The sequence below is a fragment of the Pseudopipra pipra genome, chromosome 5 (assembly GCF_036250125.1).
Source record: "Pseudopipra pipra isolate bDixPip1 chromosome 5, bDixPip1.hap1, whole genome shotgun sequence".
In the NCBI taxonomy this organism is placed as follows: Eukaryota; Metazoa; Chordata; class Aves; order Passeriformes; family Pipridae; genus Pseudopipra; species Pseudopipra pipra.
This window is the reverse complement of record NC_087553.1, coordinates 49,757,073-49,774,226: the sequence shown is the minus strand read 5'-3', so window position 1 is coordinate 49,774,226 and position 17,154 is coordinate 49,757,073. Positions and strand designations below refer to the sequence as shown.

At 36.8% G+C, this 17,154-nt stretch overlaps 1 long non-coding RNA gene across 2 annotated transcripts; it reads left to right on the top strand.

Moving 5' to 3' along the window:
• The first annotated feature begins 1 nt into the window (after window position 1).
• On the top strand, window positions 2-16,856 carry LOC135414795 (uncharacterized). Of its 2 annotated transcripts, XR_010430832.1 has the most exons (5): window positions 2-271; window positions 3,333-3,373; window positions 10,407-10,597; window positions 11,372-15,625; window positions 16,382-16,856. It is a non-coding gene; the product is annotated as an uncharacterized LOC135414795 (long non-coding RNA). The 2 variants fall into 2 exon arrangements; XR_010430831.1 differs by having other exon boundaries at window positions 11,372-16,856.
• The last annotated feature ends 298 nt before the right edge of the window (window positions 16,857-17,154 follow it).

The window sequence follows — 17,154 nt, the reverse complement described above, 5'->3', positions numbered from 1 at the left end:
CTTCAAAATATTTCATTGGATAATAAATGCCTGTGAAAAGATGATACTGTGCAGGGTTGGTGATTTGGGTTTTTTTAACCTTATCTATGAAACCATATGGTAAACTCCATGACTTTCAGTTTATCTTCTTTTAAAAGATCACTGGATGAGCTCATCTTCCCAAGGTTCAATTGTAGAATTTACAGCAACTAGATGAATTAACAGGATCTCCAGCAGACATTGCAGTTGATGTACTGGGAGATAATCCTAAACAAAATCAGATTAAGAAAAGGTAAGAGAATTCAATACACAAAAAGTGCAATTCACTGAAATAGCACATTAAAAATATTGTGCAATACATAATATGTTACATACCAGAGACTGTGATAATTCTAAAAAGATGGGTCCAGATGCGGTCACTGTTAATAAGATATCACAGATGGGCAAAGCTCATTGGCATAAGCACTTCCTGACAGTACAACATACTTCTAACAAATACTCAGCTAATCTAAAATAATTGTTGTGTTACTTTCCTGTGTAATACGTATCATTCTAAAATGTTATTGAAAATTCTCAGAAAGTGGGCATTTCAGATATTAACACCAGCAGTCTTTCAAGTCAGCTACAAATATGAGATACACTGTATCTTATTATAGCAACTGAATTATAGGCTGTTGCACATAAGTATTCCAATATAGTCTTCCATTGCTAGACCATAAAATTCAGGTCTTATAGGCAAGTAATGGCAAATTTTGGAGTGGATGTGAAGAGAAACTCAAAAGGTTTCTAGATGGAAAATAAGTACAGTTTGTAGGCAGGTAAAAATGTCCAAAAATCCCCCCCCAAAACCAAAAAACAAACACCTCACAATAAAACCATGCCACCACCACCACCAAAAACCCCTCCATTTTTTTTTTCTCTGTTAAAAAAAAATGAAAACACATCTCTATTAGAAGCACACAAAATGTAGAATATGTCTTCAGGACAAAATTGTTTATCACCATTTCCTAGCCTGAGTTCCTACACAAACCATGCAATAGATATTACCTCCAATCAAAATAGACTTGTCACTGAACAAAAAAAGTGTTTTAGAAAGACAAAAGTTGTTTTTTTAAAGTAACCCACAACATCACAAAATTAACTGATGCAAAGTTTACTTACATTATTAAAATCTGGAGCTATATTTCTAGCTTGAGTTTTCCAAGGCAAACTTCTAGTCTTTGTGCTTTTTTGGGTATCAGATAGTTTGTTTTGGAGGAAGTTGTGGATAGCAGAGATGCTCATCTCAACAATGCATAACTCTTCCAATAAAAAATATGATCAATAGCTATTAATTAGGGATCAATGCAGGTCTAGGTATCCAAATTTTCTCCCTATCTTGACATTACTCTTTTTTCCCTAAGGCTACTCTTTAACTGATGCTGATTTCCTTCTGTCAGCAGGAACAGAGGAAGCTGAAAACATTTTCCATCCATCTTAACACTCTAGATCACTTAAATAGTTCTGAAAAATGGACAATAATGTTATTGAATTTAAATTAGCTATCTGCTATGTCTGAGAATATGACTTTCAACTTTGCAATATGCATTTTTAACATATCTGTATTATTCTAAACTTCATTGCTCTTTTCAGTATTAGGATCATGGCAGGATCTCCGTCCTAAATATTTTATAGTCCAGAAATTCTGAAATGGGAGGACTGCTTTAGTTAAAAGGGCTAAATAAAAAACTTGGAGTTAAAACCAAATTATATTGTAAAATAACAAGTGAATTAAAAGATATACAAGTGAAGCTTACAAATTATTTTTTTTCTTTTAATTTAGATCAAAAGCAGAAATATGTGCAGTATATGCATAAAAGCACAGTAAAAGAAAAAAAGTGCCTGCTTTGGAGTACCTTTGCTGCCTGGTGTTCATGGCCTTGCTTGTATGCTACCTTTCTGCGAAACATCCTGTTTAAAGATGTAAATTCTCGGGTGCCAGAGCAGAGTTGATTGCAGCTGTGTTCTAGATGAGGATTTGTACTTCATGAAGCATAAAGTGCTGTGGGATTGACAGTGCCTTAGACACCAGCTGGTCCTAACAGGGCAATCAACCCCTTCTAGGCCAAGGAAAAATCCACCTCCAATGTGCACAAACATAGAAGCAAATAAATAGTTGAATATCTAAAATGAAACTAGAGACATGCTGACTTAACTCCTTCCATAACCAGAAATGGAATAAAGAAATGCATTCTCTTTTGGAGAAGCAACTAGTTCCAGTAATGCTGTATATTGACCTGGGAGCAAGAGGGTTTTCTACCATAAATGTTACTTTTTCATGTTTGATGTTTTCCTGCCACAGGATGGACTCTATAGTGGGGAGAAAGGGAATATGAGGCTTAATGACTGCTTTGTGCTGGGTCAAGCTGTCAATTGTGAGTTAAACTCAGTGTAAACATGAATTTAAAATAGAAAAAGGGATTTTTCTCCATTTTATTTTTCTGTTTATAGTAAGTATAATAGTGTAAGAAATATTTTGTTTCTGTAAAACATCTCACACAGGTGGCAAAGATTTCATTAAAATTGATAAATGATCAAGTAAAACAAATCTCTGAGATTAATTATTTTTGATGTAACTCCAGTGAAGTCCTAGGAGTTGCATGAAGACTAATTCAGCTCGACAAGCTTTGTCCTGCTTAGGGTGAAACACATCACACGACATGGCTTATGGTAGTTTCAGCTATTACTTAGCAAGCTCAAACAAGTAGCTCACTCAAGCAGGTAATAGACCCCATGAAAAATAACAGATCATATATTCAGGCATGCAAAATGACGTTTCATCATAACAAAATGTCAACTAGTAATTCATTACCTTCCTACAAATAAGTCAAGAAGAAGTATTCAGTATTCAATTACAACTAAGTGTACTGGATTGCAACAGTTTATTTATTTGCATATATTCCTTCAGTTATTCAGTGTTTCACTTTGCAGTTAATATTGTTCCTTCATTAATAAAAAGCTTATTTAGGATTTCAGAAGAAACTTAACATTCAGCAAAAAATAATGTTTCAAACTCGGTACTGATTTTTTAATGGACTCAAGATTATTTGGAACTTGTCTTCACATTAAAGAACATCTCAGCAAAGGCAAGCAATGGACAACAGCATCTTTTGAGCTAACTGGGCAGGAATTTTAAGGGAATATTGATTAAAAAGCTAGCTGAACACAGAATATTTTAATGTGAGCTATGTAGAGGCTTAATAAATTTATAATCATGTAATGAATTTACCTGAAACATTAAGTCCTAATAATCCTAGAGGCTGTATTTTTTACAAAAAAAACAAATTAAGCCAAATATTTCTGATTTTTTCCAGGGTAACAAGGCTCCTTTTTCTTCTGCAAATTCCTTACAATTGTGAGTATTCATGAAATTTACATTACCTTTTCTCAGCAGTATCAAACTAATCACCAATATCAAATGATGTTTAGGAAAATACCATATCTAGAATTCTACAAAAAACCAAAAGTATTTCTATGTGAAAAGAATACCTAGTGAATCCTTCCCAAAAATTTTAAAATTATAAATACTAAACCAAGCATGTTTTACAAATGGAATCAATAATGCAGTGGAACAGAAGACTGTGATATATTGCTTGTGAAATCATGGTAACACATCCTGAGATCTATAAAAATTTAGTTAATTTTGTGCATCTTTAATATGAATTCATAATACAGAGTACAGTTGCTCCTTTTGAGCTGTCAGGGAGTACACTATGAATGAGTATTAAAAACATTGTGCATTCTATCTTATATTTTCATAATACTCTTACTTACATATTGTGTATTATTCCTAATACATATTCAGAGCACATATTGTAACAGCTCCTTTGGAATCACTAACATGTATTCTGTGAATGTGTATTAACAGCTGAATGCATTTGCATATTATGAGTCCATAATACTGAATGCACAACCTTTGACAAATCTTTGATAAAAAGTCATTGCTACACATAGAATCAGAATTTATTTTCTTGTGCTTCTCACTCACAAGTGTGCCATCTTATACAGTTATTTCTCACTCATATCTTTACAACTGGAAAAAAGTAATCAGTACCACAGTAATTTTGGGAATTATAGTTTTCTTGAAGTAAAGTATTTCATGAGGTGGTTTTTTTCCTCTCTTTGTTCTATCTCATAATCAATATTTTCTTTCATTGCCTGAATATATCCTCCTAGCTTTTCATTTTGGCATCCATATAAATGACTGGACTAAAGTCTTATCATCAAGTGCTCATTCAGATGGTTCATGTAAAATGTAAGTCATAGGAAAAACTAACATAAAAATAAACCTCAGTCAGTTCTACTATTATTTTTAACTATCATGATTTTATTCGTTTGTATACTTGCCTAAAATAATGGGGCTTTTACCAGCCAGGAACATACAGTTCTCTACATTGAACAGAACTAAAATTAAAAAATAATGTTACAAAATAACATGATTACAAAACTTCATTTGGATCAAAAAGTTACTGTTTGTCTACATTGACAGACAAGCTGTCTTGCAACCCATGCAAGTAAAAATGGAGACACTTCATTTGTCTAAAACAAGGAATGAAGGAAAAATAGTCATCTGCCTCAGTTTCTTACTTTGCTAAATGAAATGAATACAAATCTTGGGTCTAGGTTTGATCTAATTCTGTGACTACACTGTTAGGATGGGGTTTTCCCTAGAAAGAGAAAGAAAAGCTAAGGAGCACTTGGCTTTTGCTCAGTTCCCTTCCTCGCCCTATAGAGTTGCTGAAATAACTAGAAAGACACAAGAGGAAATTACCAATGCCATTTCAAGGATACTCACCATACCAACTATTAGTTTTAAAATACTTTCAGTTGTATTATTACTTTTTAAAATAAAGCAGAAAGTATTTTATCTCGTTTTCTCAAATGAGTGAACTTGGGAACAATTGAATGACTTAGGCCTCACATTGATGCAAACAAAATTAAAATATTGACCCATGGATACATCAGTCTGTAAACTATTAAATTAATTTGCTCTACACTTTGCAGGGAAATATACAATTTGGGAATTTGGTAAAACAAAGCTAGTGTTTAAGAAATACACAACAGATTTCTATACATATCCATTAATGTCTGTCTAAGTATCTGTCTAGACATCCGTAGTTAACTACACTCACAATGTGCATGCGTAAAGGATATGCTACACTAGACCATGAGATTATACATTTATCCTCATTTGTGAAGGTGGATGCCCAGAACTCATGAATGGAAAAAGATATGTTATAAAGTATTTAATCCTAATCAATATTTATTAACAGAGACAAAGTAACAGTAACGCAAACCTAAAATATTTTAGTAAAAAAATCAGCAAGATGGACTTCTTATCGTGCAATAATTAATGAAGTGTTATGATTTATTTTAACCCTAAAGTGCATTTCTAAAAACTCTAATTATACTAATGTAATAAAAGAAATACAATTGTCACTTAATTTCATTAAGCATAACAGATGACAGTTTCAAAGATTAATGCTGAAACTTGTGAAAATTGCAAGTTCAGGTTGAAGTGACAATAATATGGTAGCAATGAGATAGAATTGTGCTTCTCACTGCCTTAATCAATACTAAAACTTATTTTTTCATGTATAAAGAATGTTTAATTTCATTAATTTATTACTAGGTTCTTTCTGCTTAAGTCTTTCTGTCTTTGGATTTTGGTTGCATTTTAAAATATTCTGCCTGCTTATAAATCCACAGCCAATCTCATAAAATATCACCATTGGGAAAGAATCAGTTTTCTGCGTGCCATGTGCAATTTGGGAGATTGATTGTATAACTAGATCAATTACAGGGGACGTGGCTCTATTAAAACTCGAAAAGTTGTACTCTTGTCACCTATGCTATACTCTGTGCAAAATCAGAAGATTTACACTTGTTCAGCTTATGATACCTCACTTATCTTTGCAAAACACAGGCTATACCTACAATCCCCTAGCAAAATCTAGATGTTTAATTTCCATTTGCAAGTACACACACTATCAAACGAAGTCAGTGTTATATTTAGCTTAGCAGAGCCTATATCATAGGTCACAGATCTGAAGCTCTTGAGCTGGGACTGAGAAGATCCTACCATAAAATATTTTCATTACAACTTTATGATTCAACACACAAACACACACTCCATACTACTGTGCACAGATGAGGTTTGCTTATGTCACACTTTGTGATAGACCATGTAGTTGAACCAGTTAAAAACTTTAATTTCTAATGCAGTTAATAAACAGTGGTAAGGTGTGTGTACAGTAGACTTTTATAGACAGCTATCAGCAAGAATGCTTACAGCACCTGAATAGAGTAAAAAAAGCAATTATTTGGACTATTTGCTTTAAGTATGGATAAATAACATATAATAAAAATTGATACATAAATTTAAACTTCAGAAGTGACAATGATGGCAATTCCCTTTTAAGCAATCTCTTTCACAATTCTATAAAGTCAATACAAGAAGGGTTTCTGGAGCAAAGTTTTATCTCTGGGTTGGGACACAAAGACCTTCCCAAGTAAAAATATAGGCAGTACCAAGTATCAGACCATACTGAAACCTACTCCTGTCAACAGGTCTAAGCTTGTCTTTGACACTGCTAAGGACTAGATGTAAACATTTTCATGTTGACTGTAAATGAACATGAACCTGTTGTTTGCTTTCTCTGCTAATATCACATATTTCTGCCCTTCTCAGGTTGTATAAGCTGTAAGTGATGAACTTGCAACTTATATTGCTCTTTACATCTCCTGTACCTCTGGCTCATTATTCTCATAACCTACCAAAAGTCACATGTAAGTGGATAATGTCTTTTAAACTTATTAGTCCAGTTTGATTAAGAGACAATGTTCATAGTAAAGGAGTATATGAGGCAATTTATGGCTTTTGAGCGTGATTAAATGCTGAAATGGGTCCAAGGCATTCGATAATCACAAGAGCTATTTATTGCTGGAATATTCCAGCCACATGACTGTTTTTCCCATCAGCCAGTAAGAGAAGCACATTTAACAAACAACATTGAAAAGACAGATTTTTCTGGATAAATGAAAGTTTGAAAGCAGCTGAAAGCCCCTGCTCATGTCTCATGAAGGGCAGGCATAGGTAAAATTTATATAGAATTCAGAAGGAATGTGTTCCTCTCCCTAAGAGCAGGGCTAAGGACAAATAATTGTGTGAGGGAGTTACCTGTATAGAAACTGAGGGCTGAGACTGCAGTATGAACATATGTGATTTGAGTTAGGATTTATGACTCATTTTCATATTGCTACTGTAAAAGGTTAACAATTATCATCTGTGAAACTGGCCTGTTAGCACATGTTGGAATCAAGTCCAGGGTGGTTACAATTCTCCAGTCTTTTGGGAACAAACCTATTTAATTTTTACCTCTAAAGATATAGATGAAGTAAGGAGTGACATCTTAGAAAAATGCCACTGCAGAATTAGAAGGGAGATTCTGGTGGAAAACCCTCCTAAGAGCTTGGAGAGGAAGTTCAAGTTGAGAGTTTGGGGAACTCATTTTTTTTTTTAAACTCAAGAATATTAGTCTGTAATCTGCTGACTTCCAGAACAGGGGAAACCAATCTGTACATGCCTGGTGACATTTCTGATAATCATTCTCCTTTTTGCCCTTCCTCTAAACTCATATGCATTAGTCTAAATCTGCATAAAATTCAACCTTCTTTTCATTTAATAGAAATGAGGAAGGAAATTGGAAGGAAGATGCTGAAGAGCTGGGCAGGTTTGGAGGGTCTGTCCGAGCAGACTACACAGGTAGCAGATAACTTAGCTTCCACTGGAAAGCTAGCACTTCCTTGACTGTTAGTCAGAAAAGAAATATAGCATGTTTGTCCTTTTCACTGACCATTACAGAGAAAAAGAATTGAAGGCCTCATTTACCCCAACAGTTTTCTGTCTTCAGTTTTCTGACGTTCTCATTTCATATCCACTAGTAATGATTCACAGAGGTAACAGGAAGGAAATCTGAATTGGTGAATATATTTAATAGTGTTTTTTAGTAGCATTCTGGCAAAGGTAAGAGATGGACACTACTGAACAGCAAAAGAGTACTTTTATTTACAGTTGCTAGGTGTCTGATTTCAGTGTCTAGTTTCTTCTCCCTAGGTAATTTCAGAAGGGGGAGAAGGAGGTAGGAAGACCAAGGAACACATCATTGCAGAAGGGCACTGATTTTCACTTCTCTTTGCTCACAGATGCTCTATAATTCCCATTACATAGGCAGTCTCACATGGTGAGAGGGCAGACCTGAGGAACTGCCGTGTTGAATCACTCCATAGATTTTCCTAGAGCAGCCTGTCTCAGAGAGCAGGCAACACCAGATATTTCAGGGATAGGTGCAAGAATTCAGTAATAAAAGTGTGGAATAATTTCTTCACATCTACACACAACGAGATCTTATGCTAATTTGCAAAGAGCAAATCTGATTCTTTACCCTAGACATCAGACTTGGTCCATATAAGAGACTATCCCTACAACATAAATGGCTTATAGAGTTCAATCATTACATTCTGTTCTTCACAAAGGAATGTATAAAATTTCACTCTAATATTATGAGGGATTTCATTTTTGTTCTCTAAAAAGCACTCAAACCTTAAACTGAACATAGTCTCAGTGCATATAAATTTTGAGTCCCAGATAAATTTCTTTTTTTTTTTTTTTTAACACAGGAAACCTCAACTCTCTTCTAAAATATACCACAAACTTTCACTATATCTACAAACAAAGCACTTAATCTTTGCTTGCCTGCTTTTTATTATCTATGAAATAAGAATGGCAGTATTTGCTTTCCAGGAAGGTTATATTTGCCTGAGATCCTGGGAAGGCAGGTACCAGTGAATTCCAAGCAGAAATTTTTGTTAAAACTCTTAAGACAAAAATTTGCAAAATCAGTAAACACACCTGTCAGTGATCTTCACCAGGACCTTGTCAGGAGTCTCCATTAGAAGTCTCCATTACCAGATTTTTAATCTTGCCAGACTATCAGCATTCAAGTTTGGCCCATCTCATCTGTCATATTATTGACAGAGATGGCTTTACGCACTTTTGCTTTCCTTAGGCAGTCAGAAAGGATGTGATGACAAAATCAGAGCTACCACTGAGATACCAGGGTAGTTATCTGTGAAAGCATACTGGGCCACGGTTTGAGAACAATCCCACAACACTATTTAGAAGTTGACTATCTTCTTGTTAAGGACATAACAAATCAGCTTGTTCATTCTTGGGATGATAATGCCATTTCACTGAAGCACAACTGAGTTCCTTTTACATTTTCTATGTGTAGCAAAAAATTCAATAACAATACTTAAACCTTCTGAAATGAATAACCTCTTGAAGCAATAAATCTGTTAAAGAAAAAAATGGTTTCTGGTCACTTGGGCTATGTGTTTAAGGATTTGAACTTTCTTAATGCCTAAAACCTGGAAAAAAAGTCCAGAAAGGACACCCAATTAGAAGGATATTGACTCATCCTTACAAAGAGGTGGGGGGAGGTAGAAAGGGAGGAAGGAGGGAAGAGATCAAGGCTTATAACAAAAGTCCTATTCATTTATAACAGCTTGGCTGTGGAACCATTCCAGCATGCTTAAAAATACTTTATCCATTAGTTGGGAACTCTTTTCTAAATGACAACTTGATGCCCACATCTAACCACAACCAGCTCCGTTTTCCCATTGAACGTAGTAAGGTTCACATGATCAAAAGCAGCTTGCCACCTCTTCTGGACATTGTAGGGAGGTGAGGCAGAGTAAAGCAAAGGTGCCTTGTGCAAAACAAAAATCCCTGACCTCCAGCATACAGCGAGGGGAAGAACAAGGCCATTCAGTTCCTCCCAGACTGTTTTAAGAAAAGAGAATTAACAAATAGAACATTTAGCTAGAGTTCTCCTCACATGAAAAACAGGAATAGCATAGGTTGATCAAGTTATTAAAAATAAGATAAATTAATGACTCAGTATATGAGCTCAACATTAGTCCTTTGCAATTTTATGTGACGGTCTTTATGCTAAGCTCTGATCATGCACCTGAATAAAATCATCAAACATATTTCACCAGTGTTCCTACATATTAGCTGATGGATATGCATTTTTAATTACAAATACTAAATGCTTGTTGAACAGCAGAATTTTTTAAATCAAATTATTCGCTCCTAGGAATGCTTCCTTCTCAGTTATAAAGTGCTATAGCTGGAACTATTTATATTTTATGCCAGGGACTGTGGATACAACTTCATATAAAAGCTTTTCTTTATCTGAAATGTGACTGTTGCTGTAAAGTTGGCATTTCTACCTTTTCCTAGTATTTTGTTGCATATGCTTTCAGAGCTTAGTTTGAGGAAAATAAATGTCTGGTTTAGTGTGTGTTTATTTCTCTTGACACAGACGTTGCATCCTTATGTTAGTTTGCATTGAGACTCTGGAGAAGATTCTGCGAGAATATTGTACAGTTGATCTTCTCATCAAAGTATCAGCTTTTCTAAACGTGTCAATCAGCTACAGCAAGTACCCTATATTACAGTATATGCCATCTGATTCACCTTCTTACAAGGATCATCTTTGTAACCTTCTCTCATGTGGGTATTCTTAATAACACCAGCCCTATATAAATGCAAAAAGACTACATCTATATCTACAGCATCTGTTTAAAGCAAAAATACAGGGAAAAAATGCTTAAGTTCTTATAAAACAGTATTCAATAATTTACATTTTGGTGTTTAGATTTTAGATATAGAGCAGCAAGGTTTGTAAGAATTCCTTGCTGTCTTTGTTTAAGTGATTACTTTTAAGCTAGCATGTGGAAGCAGTGGTGAAAATTGACATTGTAAATAAATATTCATATATGTCCATTTGCTCTTGAACACAGTTCTATTGTAAAGAACTCAATAAGTGTATACAATAACTACCTATTTAGTCAGTTCCTGAGACATGATAGCTCTTAACCTAGGTTTGCAGGTACCTTGAAGTGTTTATGAACAATACAATCTGGTTTCTAAAATATATCTCCTTTAGTGCATACAGGCATGTTGTAACCCAGTTCTGCAGAAGGCTTAAGAAAAATGGCAGGACAAGATCAAACATTTGTTTACATCTCACCTCCAACGAAATATACTTTTACTTTGGCTGACCTTTAAGTGGATGTAACAATTACGCAATGCAGTAAACCACAAGCGAAATAGAGAAAGAGAGACCACAGGTCACACTATCCAAAATGAACAAGAAACAAAGTCTGGTTATGGTTTTGGCATGAGAAGTGCTATCTATGTTTTATGTGCAATGCTGGGCTTGTAAATGTTTCTAATCTAATGGGGAAATGCACCCAGACTTTAATAGCTCATTTCATTTTCTAGGCTACATCAAAGAGCAAGATGACCTCTACGCAACACCAGGAATGAAAAGAATTCCTGAATTGTGAGCCCAGCCGCCAGGCAATTTCAGAAGCCTTCCTGTTGCTGCCTGTCTCCTGTCTTTTGATGAGTTGGCTCATTCTTTGGGTTTTTTTTATTTAAGAGCAATATTTACCTGCAGCATAGGAATGCTCTGAAGATTAATTCATTTGCGTACCATGTGATATATATGCTGGGTAACAGATATCAGTTGTGGAAGATAGAGTGCTGCTAGCAAGCTGTCCAGGACAAACTACCTGATGGTGTCTGTTGACTCTAAGCTCCTTACTTTGTCACTGCTCACAGAACAAATCAGGGCAGAAAGGAAAGGGTCTCAGGGATGGCCTTCTCTTTCTGATCCACAGTAGAAAAATGCCCTGTGGTCCACGGCCAGAAGACACTTGGGCAGACTGCTTCCATGTCCTTATGGAAGGTCAGGTGTTGAGCCTTGCATAAATTTCTACTTCATTCCTGCCTGGGCTTCTCTGTCTAAAGTACTTTTAGCTCAGGTTGGAACTTAATGTATACGCAAAGATGTTAATCAGACAAACTTGACCCTCAAGCAAAACAAAGGATGATCAGTTTGTCTGTATAGGTGTAGCCCATATATCATGTTTCACTTTATTATTGAATTCTAATTTGTGGGGCTAATAGACTCCTTAAAAAAAAAGAAACACTTAGAAATCTGTGCCTCCTCAAACATAAGCAGTCTTAAGCCAGATCTTAGTACAAAACCAGCTAATTATTAATAAAAATATTGCAATGAATACCTCAAACTCAAAATGTCACTATTCTTTTTGTCTACAATAACAATATCCTGTGCTCCATCCATAACATGAAAATTGAGGTACTTTTGCATATCTTAATAAATTAAATAAACTTTTCTAGAACGAAAACTATACCAAATACAACATGAAGCAGAATTAAACACTTATTAATTCTGTTTAGAGAGATACATAAGGGAAGGAATGTTTATTTAATTAAATTTATAAAATAAGTAGAGAACATAATAGACCATTCATCTCTGTACCAGGTAAGACCAAGTTCAATGTACCTCATTATCTTGTCTCTTTTATATCTCCTTTAATGCATACAGGCATGTTGTAATCCAGCTCTGCAGAAGGCCTAGGAAAAATGGCAGGACAAGATCAAACATTTGTTTGATCATCAAACGTTAGCTAGGAGAAGATGCCTATACAAGAACAATTATATTTCATAGAATAACAGAATGCTAAGGGTTGATATGGACCTTAAAAATTTAGTCCCAACCTCCCTACCATATGCAGTGACGCTTCTCACTAGACCAGGTTGCTCAAGGCCTTATCCAACCTGGCTTTGAACACTAACTGTGTTGGGGAACCCACAACCTCCCTGGGCAACCTGTTCCTGTGTCTAACCACCCTCACAGTAAAGAAACTTCTTCCTAGTGTCTAACCTAAATTTCTCCTCTTTCAATTTGTACCCATTACTCCTTGTCCTGTCACTACAGTTCCTGATGAAGAGTCCCTCTTTGGCTTCCCTGTAGGCCCCCTTCAGATACCAGAAGGTTGCTATGAGGTCTCTACACAACATTCTCCTCTCCAGGATGAACAACCTCAATTTTCTCAGCCTGGCTTCATAGAAGAGGTGCTCCAGTCCTCTTATAAACTTCATGACCTTACTCTGGACTTGCTCCAACAATTCCATGTCCTTCTTATGTTGTGGACACCAGAATTGTATGTGGTATTCCAGGTGTGGTCTGGAATAGTAGAGTGGGAGAATCACCTCCTTTGACCTGCTGGCCATGCTCCACAGTGCACACTGCCAGCTCATGTTGAGTGTTTCATCAACCATATCACACAAGTATTTCTCTGCAAAGCTGCAGAGAAAGTTTTTAAGTTATACTTCCCAAGTCTACTCTTCCAGGCCACATATATTTGCAGTTCACCAGCCAAAAGATATTCAGTCGCTTTTTTCAGTTTTCTTCCAATTCTTTTTCAAGTGTTTATCAACTTTTAATACCACAAATGTCCTGTAATAACTTAATTACATGAAGAGAATTTTTTGTTGTTGTTTTGAACTTACCATATTCAAATTTCATCTGATAGCTTTTTCTCACTAGAAGAGGCAGTTATCCACTATTTATCCTTCAACTCCTTCATAACCTTGACAATTTTATAAACTGCTGTTACATTCCTCTTCACTTGTCTTTTTTTTTTTTTTTCTAGCCTGAAGAGTCTTAAGATGTTTAATTTAGAATTCTATTGAAACTGTTTCATGCTTTTGATCATCCTGGTTGTCTTCTCTGTATCTTTCTGACTGGGGAGGGAGTAGAGAAAAGTGAACCAGAAGTATATACAGTGTTCAAGATGAGGGCACACTGTGGAGTTACAGAGAGGTGTAATGATATTTTCTGTTTTGAGCTGACATTTTCATAGAACTGTTTCTCTACAGTTATCCACTATTTATAACTTGAAGATTTCATTCCTGAGTGAGAGGTTGTGTATGTTTAGTTAGGATTTATATGTAGTTAAAGCTGAAGTTATTTTTCCCCATGAACATCACTTAACATTTATTTACATTTAATGTCACTTGTTTTTTATTACCAAGTATTGTGTTCTACAACTTTTTTCAGCTGGTCCTCATCCTTCTTGTCCTGAGTAAGTTTGTAATACTAGCAAATGTTATTATCTCACTCTCCACCTACCTTTCCATTTCATTTTTGTTTTGCCAATCTGTTTTGCACCCTCTCCCTCCCCCCCACCCTGCCCGGTAATGAGGATGGATTTAAGGAATACAGACACCAATTTTAACGAATAAGTATATAAGTTTACTATAGTGCAAAATAGTAAAGAATTACAAAAGAAACAGTGGTGTATGAAAGGATGCACTTAGCAATGCATCTAATCATTACTACAAAGAAAGTCTTATAATGATTAAGAGAGAGATACATCGCCAGTTACCCTAAGTATTTATCATCATCCAGATCACACTTCAGCTGGGAAGGCCCCGGTCACAGTGAAGGTTTGGAGAATCATAGAATAGAATCATAGAATCAGCCAGCTTGGAAAAAACCTCCGAGATCATCAAGTCCAACCCTTGATCCAACACTGCTGTGGTTACTAGACCATGGCACTAAGTGCCACATCCAGTCTCATCTTAAATATCTCCAGGGACAGTGATTCCACCACCTCCCCGAACAGCCCTTTCCAATTACTCTCTCTGTAAAAAATTTCTTCCTAATATCCAACCTAAACCTCCCCTGGCACAGCTTAAGACCATGCCGTCTTGTCCTACTGCTGGTTGCCTGGGAGAAGAGACCGATGCCTGCTTGGCTACAACCTCCTTTCAGGGAGTTGTAGAGAGTGATGAGGTCTCCCCTGAGCCTCCTCTTCTCCAGGCTAAACAACCCCAGCTCCCTCAACCTCTCCTCACAGGACTTGTGCTTCAGTCCCTTCACCAGCCTCGTTGCTCTTCTCTAGACCTGCTCCAGCACCTCAGTATCCTTCCTGAGCTGAGGGGCCCAGAACTGGACACAGCACTCCAGGTGTGGCCTCACCAGCACTGAGTACAGGGGAAGAATCACTTCCCTAGTCCTGCTGGTGACACTGTTCCTGATCCAGGCCAGAATGCCATTGGCCTTCTTGGCCACCTGGGCACACTGCTGGCTCATGTTCAGCTTCCTGTCAATCCAAACTCCCAGGTCCCTTTTTGCCTGGCTGCTCTCCAGACACTCTGTCCCCAGCCTGTAGCACTGCAGGGGGTTGTTGTGGCCAAAGTGCAGGACCCGGCACTTGGCCTTGTTGAACCTCATCCTGTTGGAATCGGACTCTCTCTCCAGCTTGTCCAGGTCCCTCTGCAGAGCCCTCCTGCCTTCTGGCAAATCAACACTCCCCCCCGACTTGGTGTCATCTGCAAATTTGCTAATGGTACACTCAACCCCCTCATCCAGATCATCAGTAAAGTAGAACTGGGCCCAACACTGATCCCTGGGGGACACCACTAGTGATCAGCTGCCACCTGGACGCAGCACTGTTCCCCACCACTCTCTGGGCCCGGCCCTCCAGCCAGTTCTTAACCCAGCAGAGAGTCCCCCTGTCCAAGCCATGGGCTGCCAGCTTTTCCAGGAGTATGCTATGGGAGTCAGTGTCAAAGGCTTTGTTGAAGTCCAGATAGCCCACATCCACATCCTTCCCCTCATCCACCAGGCAGGTCACCTCATCATAAAAGATCAAGTTGGTCAGACAGAACCTGTCCTTCCTAAACCTGTGCTGGCTAGGTCAACCTCTTCCTGGTAACTGGGAAACCCTACACAGTGTGTCCACTCTCAGGTGAAGCCTCCATCTTTGCTGTGAGAGGGTCCAGCTTATATAGTGTTAAACAAACCAACTTACATCACAGGTTGCTTTGGTGTGGCAAAGCAATCTGGCATTATTCTGCCCCTGGTTTTCCCCTTAGGCCTGGCCAGGGCCCAAGGCAAAATCAGGGGGTCAATTTGGATTAGCTACTATCCAATGCCCCATGGCCTCATGGCTTTGACTAGTCTCTAAAAACAGAAGTTATGGCTACATTGATATCTCAAATATGAGCAATCTGTGGCTATATGAGGCCTACCATTTTGGCTGGAAAGGAAAGGCATATTTGTAGCACACTCAAGCCTTACTAATTATTAATAGTATACCGTTGTAACAAACATAAATGTGTATTCTTAAAACATTACTAAGGATTATATAGCATCTTGGTAAATAAGCAGATATATGGCTAAATGCAATACTAGGTTGAAGAGTTCATTTTATAGGTCAGCTTTGGCTCAGGGCCAGTCCTTTAGGCCCCGACATTACAATTTTCTAATGTGTTTAAGAGCACAGATCTACCACACACTTTTGTGGTGTTATATGGACTGTATAAACTTATTTTGTCTCCAAATTTTCAGCAATTATTCATCCATTCAAAGACCTTCCCTGTTATCTAATGACAGCATAGTCTGTTTTACAGGAACATTCTAAAAAGGACAAGGAACATTGTAAAAAGCCTTTTGGCATTGCAAGACGACTTCAGCAGCTGGATTGTTCTTGTCTGTGTGATTGCTGGCTCCTCCAGTGAACAGTATGCAAGATTTTAGATATGACTTTGCTTTACAAAAACAACACTGCTTCTCCTCAAACATATCATATTTATTCACATGTCTACTAATACTTTCCTTCTATTCTGTTTGTAATTGCCTAGTTCAAACAAGAACAAGTAGGTTCATTGATTCTCCTTGGAATTTATTTATTTTTTAAAACAGCAACATATATGTAAATTTCATTCCTGGCTTGCAAAGTGGTTAAACAGAAGGTTGCACAGTGTAGTAAATAATCTGGCATCTTCATACCAAAATTACTCTAAAGTTCTTGTTTTTCTGCATGCTAAGTTATCTTTTAATATTAATTTCGTAACTTTGTTCCATAAACTCTTTTGTTGAATCAGATTCATTGGTGTCAGAACCTGTTTTTCAAGGGCTACAGATGTGGGACCAAGTTTCTCCACAGTTAACACAGATGCAAGAAAATTCTTTAACTTTCAGCTTTATCTTCCCTATATCTTTTTTCTTGTACCTTGATTATCTAACATCTCTACAAACTCGTTTCTTTCTTGCAAGACTCTTGTTTGTTATGTGTTTGAAAAAAATCTCTTTTTATATCTTTTGCAAGTTTGTCTTTAATTCATATTAAGGCTATCCTTTCCAAATTTTTCTTTTTTAGACATTTTTTCATTCTGCTGTAATT